Source organism: Pelodiscus sinensis, chromosome 13 (genome assembly GCF_052426305.1).
Source record: "Pelodiscus sinensis isolate ZL-2025 chromosome 13, ASM5242630v1, whole genome shotgun sequence".
Taxonomy (NCBI): Eukaryota; Metazoa; Chordata; order Testudines; family Trionychidae; genus Pelodiscus; species Pelodiscus sinensis.
In genome coordinates, this window is record NC_143064.1 from 12,910,234 (window position 1) to 12,927,563 (window position 17,330).

General features: G+C 42.9%; 1 protein-coding gene and 1 long non-coding RNA gene across 5 annotated transcripts in view; one reads left to right on the top strand and one right to left on the bottom strand.

Moving 5' to 3' along the window:
• The window catches only part of FGF13 (fibroblast growth factor 13), a 412,871-nt gene that overhangs the window by 53,061 nt on the left and 342,480 nt on the right, over nucleotides 1-17,330 (top strand). The window lies entirely within an intron of this gene.
• Nucleotides 15,186-16,984, bottom strand: LOC142831254 (uncharacterized). The gene is made up of 3 exons (XR_012906943.2): nucleotides 16,846-16,984; nucleotides 15,444-15,552; nucleotides 15,186-15,324 (listed from the first exon to the last, which is right to left on the bottom strand). It is a non-coding gene; the product is annotated as an uncharacterized LOC142831254 (long non-coding RNA).

The following is a 17,330-nucleotide window of genomic DNA, read 5'->3' on the forward strand; positions in this document are numbered from 1 at the left end:
ACATTTCGTGTTCCTAGCTAGGAGTTGAAGTACTAACAAAAGAAAGTGTGAAGTTTGAATTTTAAGTCAGAATTGCAATTTAAAAAATTATTTCACAAAACAAAACCTTGCAAATATATGTATTTAATGGCTACATTAAACAGCCTATCTTATTTTCCCAACTGAATTTGGAAATGGAATATATACTTTGTAAAAAAAAATGCAGAACCACAAAGCCAAACAAGCCTCCATAAACAAAAGTATTTGATTTGTCTATGGCTGAGAATTTTAAATGAGCTCAGAAGTCAATCTCCTAGTTGGAACATACTGCCTGCGGATTTGTATTGGAATGATATTTTTCACTGAGTCTTATACTTGTGTGGAGGAGAGTGCTATGAATACCTCATGATTAAGTCACTTTGTATCTTGCTATACAAGACTGTAAGGATATAAATTATTCAAGATCAGTGGGTGTTGAGACTTCTTCTGCATCAGTTGTGCTCTGAATATAGAAATCAAGAGGCTTATTCAGCAAAGAACGAGCGATTTCAAACAGCTTTCGAGAACTCTGGAAAATCTTGAGTGTTTTTTTTTAAGCGACTACGCCAAAATATAACTGCATGAATGTGCATTTCTAACAAATGAACTGTTGGCTTTTTAGAGCCCATCGTTATTAGTAATGAAAGCCAAACATCAAGTTTCCCTGCAAGATTTTCCAAATATGTGTTATTGATGTGCTTTTATTCATAATGGAACAGATCCTCCCTCAGGGCAAGGGCCAACTTACTTCTCTAGTTGTCACATTGATTTCAGTAGGACATATGACTCAACCATGAATAAAGGTAGCAGAATCTGGTCCAGTGATTACAGAGAAGAGGATACAGAAATGACTGATGATTCAAAACAAGCAGAAGCTCTTGCCAGGTTATGGTGGGATCTCCATACAGTTGCGTATTCATATGGATAATGAAAGAATTATCTGATCAGTGTGTAACAACTAGGATTGTGAAAGTATAACCGTGTACATGGTTAACTGATAGTCCTGGGTTCATTGGTTAATGTTCATGGTTACACACAGGTTCCTGTCACGTGTGGGGAGCTAGCTTAAAAGCTGGCTCCCTGTGTACTGGCTTCCAGAGAACTGACTGCTGCCCTGCGCTTGCTGCCTCTGTATCAGAGGCAGCAGCACAGGGAGTAAGGGGGCAGATGGGAGCTGATACACGTGGGGAACCTGCGCACCAACTCCAGGATGGTGACTGCTGCCCCATGTGTAATGATTACTTAATTAAAAGCATTTTAACATCCCTAATAGCAATCCTTTCTTTGGGGAGAATTGTTTATAGTGATGTACATTCTTTACAGAGGAGGTGGGGGTGGAGAACACTGAAAAGAATTAGAGCAACTTCTGTGCTCATCCTGGTTTAGAATTGAATGTATTTTTAACTTGCCTATGACACTTAAATCTGTTTCTCTTACATTGGCAGTGACATGCCAGAAACCAGCTGGCTTGGCCCAGCTGTGAACCCACCTGTTGCGGAGGAGCCCACAGCTGGCATGCCCCATTCCTGTGCCACACTCTCAGCCGAGCCTAGTGTAGGAGGTTAGTAGGGAGTGTGGCTGGCAGTGTTCGGAGTCTCTTGGGGACCTTTGCCAGCTGCAGTCAGGGCTTGCGGAGATCCATCCTGAGTATCATGGGGTCTTGAAAAAGCTGTATGATGTGCCTCCTTCTTCTGGGCTGAGAATCTGGGTCGTTAGTTTTTAAACATTTAGCTGGTCCCTGAGGCTCGCCTTTGCCCTGGGTTGTTGGTAGATTTGTTTCCCACCCAAACTCTGTGAGTAGTTTCCTGTGCAAGCCGGCTTTGGCTTTGTGTCAGGAACAAGAAACATTTCACCCTTTCAGTGGAAATTGCTGACTGACTCACAAAGCATACCTGCGTGTGTGGTGCTTCAGCGGTCAGCAAGACATGCCCCACACAACGGATAGCAATGCATGAATTTCTTTCCAAAACTGCATAGACCACTAATCTCTGAGGGTATGTCTACACTACCCCGCTAGTTCGAACTAGCGGGGTAATGTAGGCATACCGCACTTGCAAATGAAGCCCGGGATTTGAATTTCCCAGGCTTCATTTGCATAAGCCGGGCGCCGCCATTTTTAAATCCCGGCTAGTTCGAACCCCGTGCCGCGCGGCTACACGAGGAGTACATTCCACGAGGAGTACAGCTAGTTCGGATTAGGAAGCCTAATCCGAATTAGCTACTCTGTGCTGCGTGTAGCCACGCGGCACGGGGTTCGAACTAGCCGGGATTTAAAAATGGCAGCACCCAGTTTATGCAAATGAAGCCTGGGAAATTCAAATCCCGGGCTTCATTTGCAAGTGCGGTATGCCTACATTACCCTCCTAGTTCGAATTAGGAGGGTAGTGTAGACATACCCTCAGTGTTCTTCAAAAACAAGGAGTCCTGTGGGTAAAAGCCACTTCTTCAGATGCATTAAGTGGAAATCACAGAGGCCGGGGTGTGCGTGCGTGCATGCGTATGTATGTACGCATGCATGCACACACCCCTGCCTCTGTGGGGACCCTTGCATACTAGAGTTACTAGAGTTACTTATCAACTGTAGGACCAGTGTAAAAGTGGCCATTTCAGTCAGGGTGGATGTGGCTCACTCCCAGGAACTGATGGGAAGACAGAGAGGAGAAATTTGCCTTTGCGGTGAGTGAACTATTCTAAGTCCTTCTTCCGTCCTAATTTGATTGTGTTTACATTTGCAAATGAATTGTAGCTCTGTTGTTCTTCCACTGTCTCCATGATATTGAAAACACCTTTGCCAAAGTGTTGTCACTGCAGGCTTCATTGAACAGCACTCAGAGGTCATATTATTTTCAAAGAGTTGGATTATGAAGTAGCATATAAACTCCCGATAGGGAGTAGGGATGTAAAATCCTGGTTAATCAATTAACCGGTTGAATGTTAGGTTGACCTAGCGTTTAACCTGTTAACTGACTAAAGCAGGATCCAGGCTGGGGACCACTCCAGCCCAGCTGGAGCAGCCCCCAGCCTGCAGGGCTCCACCCGCAACCCCATGTAGGGGCTGGCTGCTGGCTTCCAGCCCCTGCACCTCTCCAGTCCCCCACCAATTCCTGGCTCTCAGCCCCCACCAGAGAAGGCATGTCTGTGGCAGGCTAGGCTTGGCTCCTCACAGACAGAGGCTGCTCCTGATGCCAGAGCAGCCCTTGCTCGTAGGGTGCCCAGGCCCACCATGAAGAGGGGTTGCTCCAAACGAGAGCAGCACGCTGCCCCAACAGGTCCCCTGCGGGACTGGAGCAGCTTCCTGCTGCAGCCCCTGCTTGTTACTGGTTAACTGGAACTGGTAAGCATCACCTATTTAGGGTGGTGCTTACTTATTAACAGCTTAACTTTTTACATTCCTATTAGGAAGTTTACATCATATCAACCTGTATGGGTTCTGACCGATTGAAAAGTCTAACGGTGTCTCCTTTTTGCCTGTCATCCTATATTGAGTCCATGTTGCAGCATCACTGTCAGTTGTAATGATGCCCAGTAGTTGTTGCTGGGAAATGTTTAGCTTTCAGGTTAATAACTCCACTCCGTTGAAAAATTTGTAAAGTCTGCAATTCCCTGAAACCTGACGCCAAGCTAAACAATGGCTGTTCTTAATTATCCAAGGAAGATTTAGACCAGGTCTACACAAGACCCGGCAGTGTTGATCTTCCACAGAGTGAAAACGTGGTCTTAGTCTCTTCTTAAAGTAAATTACTACAAACATGCTTTATTAGACTATATAGTGTTCCATGTAGATCAGAAAAAGTTAGGATGTTCAGGTAGGGATGACCAACGTTGTTTTTCATGTATCGGCGTCAGTTTTAAATGTCCTAGCTCAGTTTATGTTAATATTGTAGCAAGATTTACTATATATCTTTGAATTTATAATGTGAAGTTTTCCCTCTGCAGTGCCACTGGATTTGTGTAAAGCTGTTGACATCAGCTGGATCTTTTCCCAGTCCTTCTTTTGAAAGCCATGGATCAACCTGCCAATTATTTGTCTGAAAGTGCCCCCTTCTCTGTGTTTTGGCTCTCACTCACTGAGAAAATAATATCAGAGCAAATCTGCCTGCTTGAGGAATTATATTCATATCAAAATAATTTCCTCAGTGGATTAGAGAATTTTAAATGCAAATTGAAGATAACTATTGTTCAGGGTAGAATGATACATTATACTGTTTGGCACAGCAGCACTGCAGTTGAAATTTCACGGGAAAGAAATTTTAAAATGTGTTTTGGTTGTGACAGACTGCTATGGCATAAACAAACCATTTGAATTCCTGTCTTGTGATTTCCAGTGTCTCCAGCATTTCTGTACAGAAAATACCTTTGTGCACATTGTTCCTAGTTTCAATTAGATGTTCTTCAGTTTCATTTGATACCATATTTGCACTAGTGTTTTCGAGGTTGCTGTTGAATTTGTGCAACAGTATATACGTGTCAGTGGATTTTCTTTTTTGGCATAAGACCAGCTTCATTATAGACCAACTTTCCTGAAGACTTTTTATATTTTTCCTATCCAAGCATCACACCTTCTCTACTCAGCTCACATTCATTCTGCTTGGAGTCTAGTATGCTTCCCCTTTCTCCCAGTCATAAGTTGACTTGTTTTCCAAGGAACCACATTGCTGTTGTGCAGCAGTTATTTATTAGAGGTGTTGTGCACCATTGTGAAGCTGTACATATGTACAGAGACCCATCAAATACAGGTTGAACCTCTCTTGTCTGACACACTTGGACCTTACCAGTGCCAAACCAGAAAATTTGCTGGACTACAGGAGGTCAATATTATCTAGCAGCATTACCAACACTTCCACTGCTTACTGGGCTCTTAGAAGACATTTAGGGGTAAGTTAGAGCTAAATGACAGCACAGAACACTGAGCGCCAGGACTGGTGCCTGTAAACAAACTTTATGGGATACGCCCATGTTAAATGTAAATCCGGCTAACTAAAATCATGCCGGACCCTGGAGGTTGCTGGACCAGAGAGGTTCCACCTGTAGCTGAAAGAGCAACCTTAAAAAAAAAAAAAAGAAAAAAGAAACCTTACATTGCAACATATATTAAAGAGAATGGTCACTACAGCCTTCTCCTTCAATTAGGCTCCCATCTTTGCATAGAAGACTTGTTCTTGTGCAACACCAACAGGCAGAATTGAACCTGGGACCTCTGGAGCTTAGTGTATGAGCCTCTACCACATGAACTAAAAGCCAGCTGGTTCTTGGCTAAGGCTGTAGAGTAAGCTCATTAATCTCTCTGTAAGTGGTCTTGGTTCTACTAGATGGAACAGTAAACGACACCCAGTAGATGTGTGGGATTACACTTGCTTTATAGTGGTATAAGCAGGGGCGGCCTGTGATTATAGGTGGACTCGGCCGCCGCCTAGGGCGCCACCTTCAAAGGGGCGCCCGGGGCACCCGATGATGATGTCAGTCCATTGACAGCCCTGCAGGCGGGGGTGCCGATTGCGCTTTCTCTCTGTGGCGCCAGTTGCCGCAACCCGCCTCGGGCCACTCGTGGGTATAAGATGTAAGTATGTTCTGACCTGCCCCTCATACACCAGTACTTGTTACTGCAGTGTGTAGGCACTGGGCTTGGGATGAATCACTACTGGAAAGATGAACACAACATATACTTTTAACAAAGATTCTTTCCCTCTTCCTTCCCCCCCTCCCCCCGTTTACTGCAGAAGCAGAAATGTGCAAGTAATAAAACATTTGCTCTTCTCTTCCATGTATCTTCACCAAAGTGCCAGTCAATGCAAATCATGGAAGCCTCATTTCTAAGTGTCCTGCCAGAAGACAGTACATTTGGAGGTATACTTGAGCACAAATACATCTTCATTTATGGGCATGGATCACTTCCTTTTGCTATAGCAGTCTTTATCCTGAAGGATCACAAAGCGTTCCACAAGTGTAAAAATCTGTAGCTCTGGAGAGACACTGCCACCTTGGCTGTGGAGAGGGCACTTGCTGCACAGCACTCAAGGAGGTGATATTTTGGTGGAGCGCAACTCTGTCTTCATAGGAAAAATCTCCCTGGCATCTTTAATGTCCATGCAGAACAGAGACGCAATCAGTATTGCAAGGCTCACTGTGAAAGACCCTAGTGTGGTGAACTGTATGGATTTCAATTTATCTGCCTTGGAAGGATGACAGGGCTAAGGGAGCCCCTGCTGGGATCTGAGCCTGTTGTTCCAGGGAGTCCAGTCTTAGACCCTAAGACAGCCCCTTCAGTTTAATCTCAGGAAGCAGTAATTACCACAGCAAGCACCGTGACCTCCCCCTGCACACAAGTAGCCATAAAACTCCTTGTGCTGCTACAGTGAGGAGTCCCATGTGGAGAGAGGCCCAAATGCTCATGAGGGGCGATGATGATGGATAATTGTTGGATTTTTTCAAATGCTTTTGCATGGGGCATCCATGAGTATTTGCAGGTGCTTTAAGCCTGTCATAGGAAAGTATACAGGCACAGTCTTATTTTCAGACAGTACATTAGTCTGTGCATTTTGAGCTATGTTTGTGCATGCAGTTGCATTCACAAAGTAGGCTCTTGCACCCTCCAGTGGCTATTCAGGTATCTAGAACCGTGGTGCTGGTTGGACCCTGTGTCTCTGGGATCCTATGCTGACTTTTTTCAGGGACACTCGTTGGCTGCTCCAGACTGAAGCTTGGATTTAAAAAAAAAAAGTCTAGCCCTTATGGGTGCAAAGAAAATATTCAGAATATGAACCAAGTGCAAACCAATGTGATGGGGCCATCCCGAGTCTGTCAACAGCCTGAAACCAAAATGGCTCTTGGAAGTGTGAATTACCTCAGTGGGGCATTAACATTTGTGAGGGGTGTGCACCCCACACAGGAACTCCAGAGTTAACGTAGGTCTGAGAGGCCAGTGATGTTACCTGGCTGCGCCTGGGAAGGAATGCTATGCAGTGAAACCCAGCTGGGTGGGAGCAGGCTGGTTCATATAAAATCAGGCAGATGAGAACAGAAGGGGCTGAAGTAAAGGTGAATTGGAACCATGTGGGAGGGCTGATGAGAAAGCAATGGAAATGATTTTTAGGGCACCAATAACACCAAACATTAAGTATGGATGCTTATAGCCTTTAGTTCAGCATCAAAAATGAACCTAAGGAAGCTAGATTCAGTCTAAGCAGAGGCATTATACATTGCTTGGGGGCCTTCATCACAAAATGCAGAGAGAGCTGCTGATGAAACATCTGTGAAGACCCAGTTATTGGACTTAATCTTTTGCCCAAAAGAGTAAAGGCAACAGAGAGGATGAAACAAAAATTGCGATGAAAATTATAGAGCATCCTCTAAACAGGAATTTTAAAATCTAATTAAAAATGAACAAAGGTTATGTCTACACTACCCCCCTAGTCCGAACTAGGGGGGTAATGTATGCATACCGAACTTGCTAATGAAGCCCGGGATTTGAATTTCCCGGGCTTCATTAGCATAAAGCCGGCACCGCCATTTTAAAAAGCCGGCTAGTGCGAACCCCGTGCCGCGCGGCTACACGCGGCATGGACTAGATAGTTCGGATTAGGCTTCTAATCTGAACTATCTGTACGCCTCGTGGTACCTCAGGGTACTCCAAGACAGGACTGCTTTGCAAGCGGGGCACCCCTGAGAACTGTCTGTCCGGGGTGGAGGTCGGGTCCCTTTAAGCACAGCCTTCGGCTAGCCTGAGGCAGCAGCTCCACGCTCTAAGTCCTCATTTGATGCCCTGCCGGCACTGCTTCCGGCCATCCTTAACCCCGGTTCAGAGTCCACTCTGTGTGGATAAGCTAGTTTGAATTAGCAAAACGCTAATTCGAACTATTTTTTTAGTGTGGATGCGTTAGTTCGAATTAGCGCTGTAGTGTAGACATACCCGAAGGGATTAACTATACCTAAGCTAGGTAGAGTTGGCTAATAGGAATGTAGATAGGAATTTTAAACTGGGACAAAGGAATCTTTGGTTTTTCCCTCTCCTTTGTCCTGGGCAGTTTCTCTCCATCTACTGAGGGAGACAGACAGAATGTGTCCCTCCAAGAAAAGACTCTTCGCTCTTCTGTAAATAGGGTAAATTTTAGATAAATCCGTTTTAGTGTGTTATGGTTTGGGAAATGGGATCTGATGTCTGTGAATTTAAAATGGGTTTTGCTCTCCTTTGTAACTAAATTCCTGGCCCATGGTGGGTTTCCCCTCCATGAGTATATTACTTTGTGACTCTACCATCTAGTCATTATGCAAGCAACAGGAATATTGTGTTGTTGATAAACATTCTTTCTCTTTTCTTTTTATTAACCTGGCATTGGTTAATTTTTGTGTCCTGGTTTGTACTTGAGGGGGGAGATTTCCCAAGTGATCTCTCCCCTGATTTTCTTATCATTACTTGGGTGGTGGCAGTGGAGTTTTTATCCCCAAAATCTAGGTTGTTAAGATTTTGGGGGGAAGTTTTTTACCAAAGCCTGGAAAGATAAGGTTTTGGGGTACTTTTGTGGGCCCCCACTTCTGCATTTATCATGCCACAGTGGGGAAGGAGTCATGACAGGTTTAGTGGTCCCCAGCCCAAAAAAGGCTCCCCACCCCTGCCCTACAGGGAGGAAGCTAAACTCAAGAGATCTAGCAGAGCCAGTAAGTGTATTTAAGCCAAACTGAAAGACCGCCAAGCCTACAGAACTCAGCAGAGCACATACGACCATATATTGAGCATCTGCAAAAGCAGTTGTGTGTGGTGTCTCATGCAGGATCTTTGGTGACACTTGCTGGGGGGAGGGGGATTAGCTCAGAAAGCAGCAACTCCCTTTTTGCAAAATCTTACCTGTATCTGGCTACCCATGTATCCCGCAAATCCTCTGTTTATGTTTGCAGCTTTAGTACTTGCCCACACAAATCTACTATATATTTCAGTGAGTTTGTCTGTCTGTCTGTCCCCCAGCTGGGGAACATGCACCCTTCCTCCAACTGTGCCCACTGGAGTTGAAGCAGCCATGGAGAGGCGCTTCTCACCTGAACCCAAGGTGCTATGGTGAAAGAGGGCTGGAGTAGTCCTTTCTCCCAAAGCAGCCTGCATACTAAATCCCTCATCCCCAGCCCCACCCTCCAAGCAATGATTTAAATGAAGAAAAAGAAAAATCAGTAAAGGATCCGAGCAACACTGAGTAAATCCTCTAGTGCAAGGCTAAAATGAATGCACTTTGATTTTGTGTGTGGGCTTCAGGCCTCTGTCAGAAAGCCTGGCACTAAGTCATTCCATGCTATTGAATTACACATCCCCTTTGCAAAGCATTTAGCAGATAACTGTCCTGTCTCTTCAGAGCCTGAGATTTCTCAGGGGCACATGCCAATTTTTAGAACCCGATACATCTTTTCACTGCTGAGATATAAATATTTGGGGACCATCATTTTCCATCAGCGACTTTAAGTCTTTCGTACCCCTTGTGGTCTGCGAGGGTTATGTTATACTGATGCTTTTGCGTATGGAGATGTTTATGGGGACAAGCCTAATTTGGCATGCATCTGCTAGTTGACAAAGCACTCTTGTTTACAAGTAGAGAGAAGCTATTTGGTTACACAATTTTGCAGTATTTATATATATCTACTGCAGCCTCAATCAACTGCAAGTAACACAGTTTTAAAAACTGAAAACCAGTGAACATACTGCTGCTATGGATTGCTCTGGGAAAAAGCCTTTGAATTCAGTTAGCTGGTTTTCGGTACTAAACTAAATATGTTTTCTTTTGGAATTCCGGTTACTGTACAAGAGCTCTTGTAAGAAAAAATAATGTAGATCTGCCCCCAAGGAGATCTCTGGGTTTCTGTTCCAACCCAGCTTAGGGCACAAGGTCAGTTGGGGAAGTTTTCTGTCCAAATTCTGTGGGTTATTTAAACTTAAAGTAACAACTGTGATTGTTCCTTTACAAATTAAAATGGGCGTGTCTTCCTGTTTTCTTTGCCAATGGCTCTTTAACCTCCCCAGTAACATTTCTGAGCCTGCCAAATGCAGTTTTTTTTCCATGTGGCGAGCATTCTTATGTCTCCCATTGTTCCATTACAAGACAATTGCTGGTGTCTGGTTCCATTTGAGAACAGGTGTCATGTGGTAGTGAATGAAGTGATGATTGCGTCCGAATTCACAGAACATTGGGAAGTTGGAGTTCTTAGAAGTCTGCTCGAATGACAGCCATAGAATAGTGCATCAAAGAGGTGAATGACTGTTGAAATAGGATAGATTTCCAATGCCTGTTGGGATAACAGGAAATGAGGTGGCTGACAAAGAAGCAAAAATTGCTATGGAAATAACATAGAACCTTCTAAACAGGAATTTTAAAATCTAATTAAAAATGAACGAAGAGAGGAGTGGCAGGAAGCATGGACAAAAGAAACCAGTGAGAAAAGATTTGATGACCTGTGCCCTGACATAAAAAATGTTGACATGCTGGAAGAAGCTGAGAGAAAAAGTGTGATGTAGGTTTTTAGTCAGTTTTTACTAATTTATGTGCAGTCTCTTTATCATGCCTTGTTGGCCTGCAATTCTTTGAGCTGAATATTCAGTCCAGCCAACTCTGAGGAGAGATTCACATCCTAAGGAAAACTGCAGCAAAGACCTGATTTAACTGCCAACTCAATAATGTAATGGGAACTCTATTGAGAAGGAAATATCTAAGCTGGGATACCTGTTAGGATGAGACTGAAGGAGGAGCTATTGGGTGTTGTGTGTAGGATTTTCAAAAACATCTGAGAAAACTAGGAGCATAAATTCCATAACTCCCTCAGGCCCTATTGAAAAATCCACCATTAGCAATCAGCACCAGTGCAAAGACATTCGCTATTCCTTAAATGTGTACTGTGGAGAACACAAGGGTGGGTGTGACATGATCCATGTAGTTCACATTATTGATGATAATCTAACCCAGGTTTAGAAATTATATCCCAAATGACTTCATACAATATATTAAGTAAAAGGAACAGCTCATCTTGACAGTTAAAGAACTGATCACAGAACTAAAAATTAATGGTAATTTAAGTACAAATGATCATGATCACAGTTACAAAGCTGAACACAATTCATAGCCCAATCAACTGAGAGGAAGAATCTAATTAGAAGAATTTGAATGATGATTGGGAATTTACTAGAAGTCCCAAAAGCTGCAATAGAAGAAGGCCATATTGATTAAAAATCCTGACAATTTGGCTAATATAGAAAGTGAAAGCAATTTTATATATATATATATATATGTGTGTGTGTGTGTGTGTGTGAGGTGTTTTATATCAATTACTATCAGCATTCCTTTTTTCCATTTGTGTAAGCACATGCAGAACATATACAATATATACATTCTGTCTGTATGTGCTTATAAACAAATAAGAAAATTGACAGTAATAAATATAAACTAGAAGTTTTAATTGGAGTAAATTGATAAGGGAAGCAAAGAGAAATTACCAGCAAAAGTGTTGAATACATATTTCTGTTCTGTATTTGAGGAAAGACATGATGTCATTTCATATAATAACATTCTTTTCATTCCATTGGTATCACGGGAAGACGTTAAACAGTGACTATTATAGTTAGACCTACTGGTTTTTAAATTTCTAGGTATGTTTATATGCAAGTTTTTAAAAGACCTGGCTAAGTAGTTCATTAGACTGTTAATGTTGATTATCTAGAAGTCTTGGAGCACTGGGGCAGTGCTAAATCACTGAAAGAAAACCATTGTTGTGCTAATTTTTAAAAAGAGCAAACATGATGCCCTGGATAATTATAGGTTCGTGTTAGTCTGACATCCATTCTGGACAAAATAGTGATGAGGCTTATGCAGGATTTGACTAATTAAGAATTAAAGCAAGATAATGTATTGCCAGTCAACATGGGTTTATGTAAAAAGTACCTGTCTGTGTAACTTGATATCTTTTGTGACAAGATTATAAATTTGGTTAATAAAAATAATAGTATTGATGTAATATACTTACATTTGTGAGGCATTTGACTAGGATCCTCTTGACATTTTGATAAAAAAACTAGGATATAAAATTAACATGGCAGACATTAAATGAATTAAAAGCTGTCTAAGTAATAAGTACTTATATTAGGAGTTCTTTTTTGAGGTGTAGAGCTAAATTTGGAGAGTAAATTTGAGTGATTCATGGTGTCAAGTGTTCTCCTAGCCAGAATACTTTACTAATGAAATGATTCTTTGTCAAGAGCTCAGCAAATGTGTTAAATAAATGGGTCAGAAACTATGGATTCCAAGTCCAGAAGGAACGATTGTGATAATCTAGTCTGATCTCCTGTATAACACAAGAAATAGACCATCCCCCTCAATAATTCTTGGTGCATACTTTTAGAAAACTATCAACCTTCATTTAAGATTTGTCAGTGATGGAGACTGTCACAATTCTTTGTCAAATAGTTCCAGTATAATTACCCTCACTGCCAAAAAAGTACTCCACATTTACACCTAAATCACAAATAATCTGGGATTAAATTATAATCAGTTTGGGGGGTAATATATCTGTAATCACGTTTTAATCACAGGATTCCAGACTGCAGATGATAGTTGTTGGGCTTAATTTAATTACAGTACCTGTTAGTAAATATAATATATCTTCTAGCTTCATTCATCTGGGAGTAACTTAATTAGGAATAAACCTAGTATCTCTGAAGCTTGTTAAACAGAAACTAACAACACATCAGGGTAATTTTCATCCAAGAGTTTTAAAACAATCTGTGGAGCTTTCTGGACTACTCATGCTGATTTCCATGAAATCTTGTAGTTCTGGGGAAGCTGCAGAAATCTGGAAAAGATTAATGTTGTGCTAATTTTTTTAAAAAAATCTTGAAAGATAAATTAAACCTGTTATTGAATTTATTTTAATTAAATAAAGTTCATTCAGGATATTTCAGGAAATAGTCAGTCTGTGATAGATTCCATCTATGTTCAAGTCAGTGGTAGGCAACCTGCGGCCCACAGACCATACACAGCCATCTGGGTAATCTGCTGTCGGACCATGAAATGTTTCGCTGACATTGACCATTGGCTGTGGTTTGCTGTTCCTAGCCAATGGGAGAAGTGGTGGGCCATAAGGATAAGCTCGCTGCCACTTCCCGCGGATCCCATTGGTGAGGAACGGCGAACTGGCTACTGGGAGCTGCCGGGGAGAGCATGGTGATGCCTGTGGACAGCCAATGTAAACAAAACATCTCACGGCCCGCCAGTGGATTACCCAAATGGGCCACATGCTGCCCATCACTGCTTTTAAATATTTAATTCACATCTAATCCAATCAGAATTGTTTTGTACATGTTGTACTATATTCTGTTCCAAAGGTACTCTGCGATTTTAACAGTAATAAATCAGAAACTAAATAATTGTCCACTAGCTTTTGATGGTGAATATATAAAAGAATATATGATCATTTACCAGCTTGCTAGTTTCTCTTCATTTCAGTTATGCAGAACAACCTCCAGGAAACATCAAATGGTTTGGTAGCACTTTATAGACTAACAAAACATAAAGTGCTACCAGATCATTTGTTGTTTTTTTTCTGTGACAGACTAACTCGGCTACCCCCTGAAGCACCAGGAAACATGAAAATCTATGAAGGAAAAAAATTAATAGAAGGAAATTAACTATCATGGAAATCGATAGAAAACTAGTGTAAGTTAACTGAACTCTGTTTTTGATCTCTGGTACTGAAAACTTTTTTCAAATGTCATGCAGTGCTGCTGATTTTAATTCATGTTTTTGACAAATAATAGCTTTTGGGTTTATGTTTCATCTGTAGGAAAGTCGAATATAGTTCATACCTCTCAGCTATATATTCCATTCTGTGTTTGGCCTGTATTTTTGCTGGCCATTACATGTCCTTTACTGAAGGTAAGGCATAAAAGTAAGATAGTAACAATTAACAAAGAAAGTAAAACTAAGGAGAAGGTAATTGGACTTTCTTTTATTAATGCTTTAAAACAAGCTAGCTATCTACCATGAACGCTGTGGTATTATTTTATCTTTTTCAATAAAGCAATAAATACAATACTTGAATTCTCAGTGTGCTCCAGAAAAACCATTTTTCCCCCACCCAAACTCTATTGTATAACATATAGAAGATTGACCTAGTCTTGCTCGGGTCCTTAACTCAATTAATTTTTGTTTTTTTGGAAAATAATGGTAGGGCTGAGGATGAGGAGTTCAGTAGGCAGGCTGCCTTGAGGAGAGAGGATGACCCCAGCCCTCTCCCACTGCAGCAGCTTGGGGCTAGGTGAGAAGCTTCATGAAAGAGGTGCATGTCCCCTGCCTGGGGCAGGTCCAGGTGTGTTTGCCCCCTGTGCTCCCCAGCCAGAGTGAGCAATGCCGTAAACTGGGCACTGTCTCCTGGCTCCCTGATGAAGGGGAACAATCAGCAACATCACCGTATGAACTGGGGAGGGGAAGCATCAGCCCCTCCACCCTCCCTAAAGGGTGCCTGGGAAGTAGGAGGCTCAGGGCTGGGGCATTGCCAGACAGGCGGCGGGGGTACACCTGCAGCCAGCCCCATTTACCTGCTTCATGATTGTCTCTTCTGTGTGGTTTTATGAGAAGCAATCCCATTCCAGGCACATTCCATTTCCTTGGCACAACCAAACCCTTACCTTGCTTTAAGTTGTAAAAGGAAGTCGTGTACCAAATTTGGTGGTCCTTGCTCTTACCATGTAGGAGTTCTTGAACAAACAGATGGACAGACAGACAAATGCTCCCAATTATATAGCAGATAGTTCACTCCTAGCTAATATTTTTGGCTACTTTAACATAATATTTAATTGCTTTGATGGAGCACATGGTTGTCTGTTCCTAATGTTAAAACTTCTTTTCAAATTTGCATTTAAATTCTGTTGACTGATGTTACCAAAGGAAAGGGTTACAGCCTTTCCCCCATTTTTCTTTACTGTTTCAGGAGGTTTTTTATTCAGAAAGCATCTGAAATGTAATCTTCTGCTTTATTTGTTTCAGTCCTTTTGTTTAGTTTTCTAAGGACAATCAATCTAAGACCAGGTCTGTACTACACCCAGAAGGTATGCAACTTCAGTGATTTAAATAACGTAGCTGGAGTTGTACTTTAAGCTGAACTTGGCACCATCTCCACAGTAGGAGGTCATTGGGAGAAACACTCCTGTCGACTTCCCTTACTCTTTGTGAGGAGTAGAAATACTGGCATTGACGAAGGCGCCCTCAGCATTTGACTTAGCGGGTTTTTACTAGACCCGCTAAATCAAACACCGAAAAATTGATTGTCGCTGTGTTGATCTTCTTCCTGCAAGTGAAGACATGGCCTTTGTTTACTTTGGGAATTAAGGGAAGTTCTTTCACAGTTACATCCCTAAAATGTTAAGTAGCTGTAGTTACAGCAGTATATACCTATCTTGTACTTACATCTATGTTGCTTTTAACTCATGTCAGTGGGACTCTGCTGGGTACTGGTCTTCTGGCCAAATGAAGGGTCTTGGGCCTTCAAGCATTCTGCGCTGAAGCCAGAGAGTTTCTAGGGGCATAGGTTGACAAGTTAGGGCCTTGAATAACAACCAGATTGTGGCATGTGGTAAATGATGGTTGAGCTGGATTTCAGTATTTGCTACTACAGGTTGAACCTGTCTAGTCTGGCACTCTCTGGTCTGGCATGATTTTAGTTAGCCAGAAGTCCACTTTATTCCTGCGGTCCCATCAAGTTTGTATAGCCAGAAGTTTGGGCTCTCAGGGTTCTGTCAGATCTTGATGGTGCCAGACTGGAGAGGTGCAACCTGTACATCAATTTAATGTCTTATTTCTCTTTCTTGAATATGCATATTTATATGCATCCAAAAAGTGCAGAGTACATGGTTCCAAACAGTGGATTTTTTAATTTTCCAAAGATTGAAATATGTTTGCTTCATAATTCATGGTAGCAAAATGACTGGACAATATTGTCTTGTGCTTGGTGTATGGACCAGGACTGAAGTTTAATGGTATCATGAGTGATCTCATAACCTGTGTTTTGCAGAAGACAGACAGTTACAACTAACTGATTATCTTAAACTGTTTATGAACCATGCATCGCTAATTGGTGGCAGTAGTGGAATCCACATGAAGTTCTGAGATCTAGCTTGACATAGTCTATGAAGGTAACAGTGAGAGTTCAAATCTCTTCCCCACATTACGGAGTGGGGGGATCTGAACCAGTGTTTTTCACAGTCCAAGTGAAATATCCCAACCACCAGCCTAAAAGTTGTAATGTGAGTCCCAGGATCCCCGCCTCAACCATTTTGTGAACCTAGCCCCTCTTTTGCTTTGATGTTAAAAATGATCAACATTTATACACAACTCAAAATATTTATTTGGTGGTTTGTCTTTTGATTAGCTGACATTTTTTTAGATTTGGTTTGGTCAAACCCAATTTCTCTCCTTTTTCTCTTTCTTTTTGACTTCTCAGTGAACTGAAAAAAAATCAGTTTTCTCAAATGCCCATATGTAGGGGACCACCCGCGTCCGCGTCCCCCAACTCCCCAAGTAACACACCCCTTTTGACGTGTCGGGTGCCTTATAGTTTATTAAATCATGAGTTTTCACAATTTCCACAATGCGCCTGGTTGCCCTCCTGCTTGCTGGGGAAGGGGGTCCGGGCCCACCCTCGCTCCGGACCCCGACCCAGGGCCCTAAGGTCAGGATCCGCGTTCCTGCCTAGCGGAGGGGGTTGAAACCCCTAAACTCCCCCGCTCTCGGGGTCCACGCCCCCGCCCTGGGCCACTTCTTCCCCAGCCATGAGCAGCCGCTAGTCTGGGGTCCCCGGGTTAAGACTCACCCAGGGTCTCCAGTAGTCGGGTCCGTAGGGTCCTGCCGGTGACGCTCCCACTCTCCGGGGATCCGTTCCCCCCTCTGGCCCGGAGTCCAATTTTAAATTCCCTGCCGGACACAGGGGAATGACGCTTCCCCCAGCGTCATCACCCGGCGGCGTCCCCGGGCGTCGCACCGGTGACGTCACGGCTGATGCCATCCCGGCCGGCCTCCCGCCCCCGCAGGTGTGTTCCCCCGCGTTGCGGCCCCTCTGGAGCGTTCCTGCTCCCCGCCCGGGGCTCCGCGCGGCTTTTCGCCCCAGCGCGGTGCAGGCTCCGCTTCCTCGTCCCCGCGGTGACGCAGATGTTCTAAGGAGCTACCCCACCACATCATACTGTGGCAATATTGGTGTCTAGCTTTTATATCTTTTTAGTGCAATTTAGGAGTGTGCTCTTTCTCCCGCTCTTGTCTTGTAGCTCAGGTACTGTCTCAAGGACCTTGAAATCCAGACCT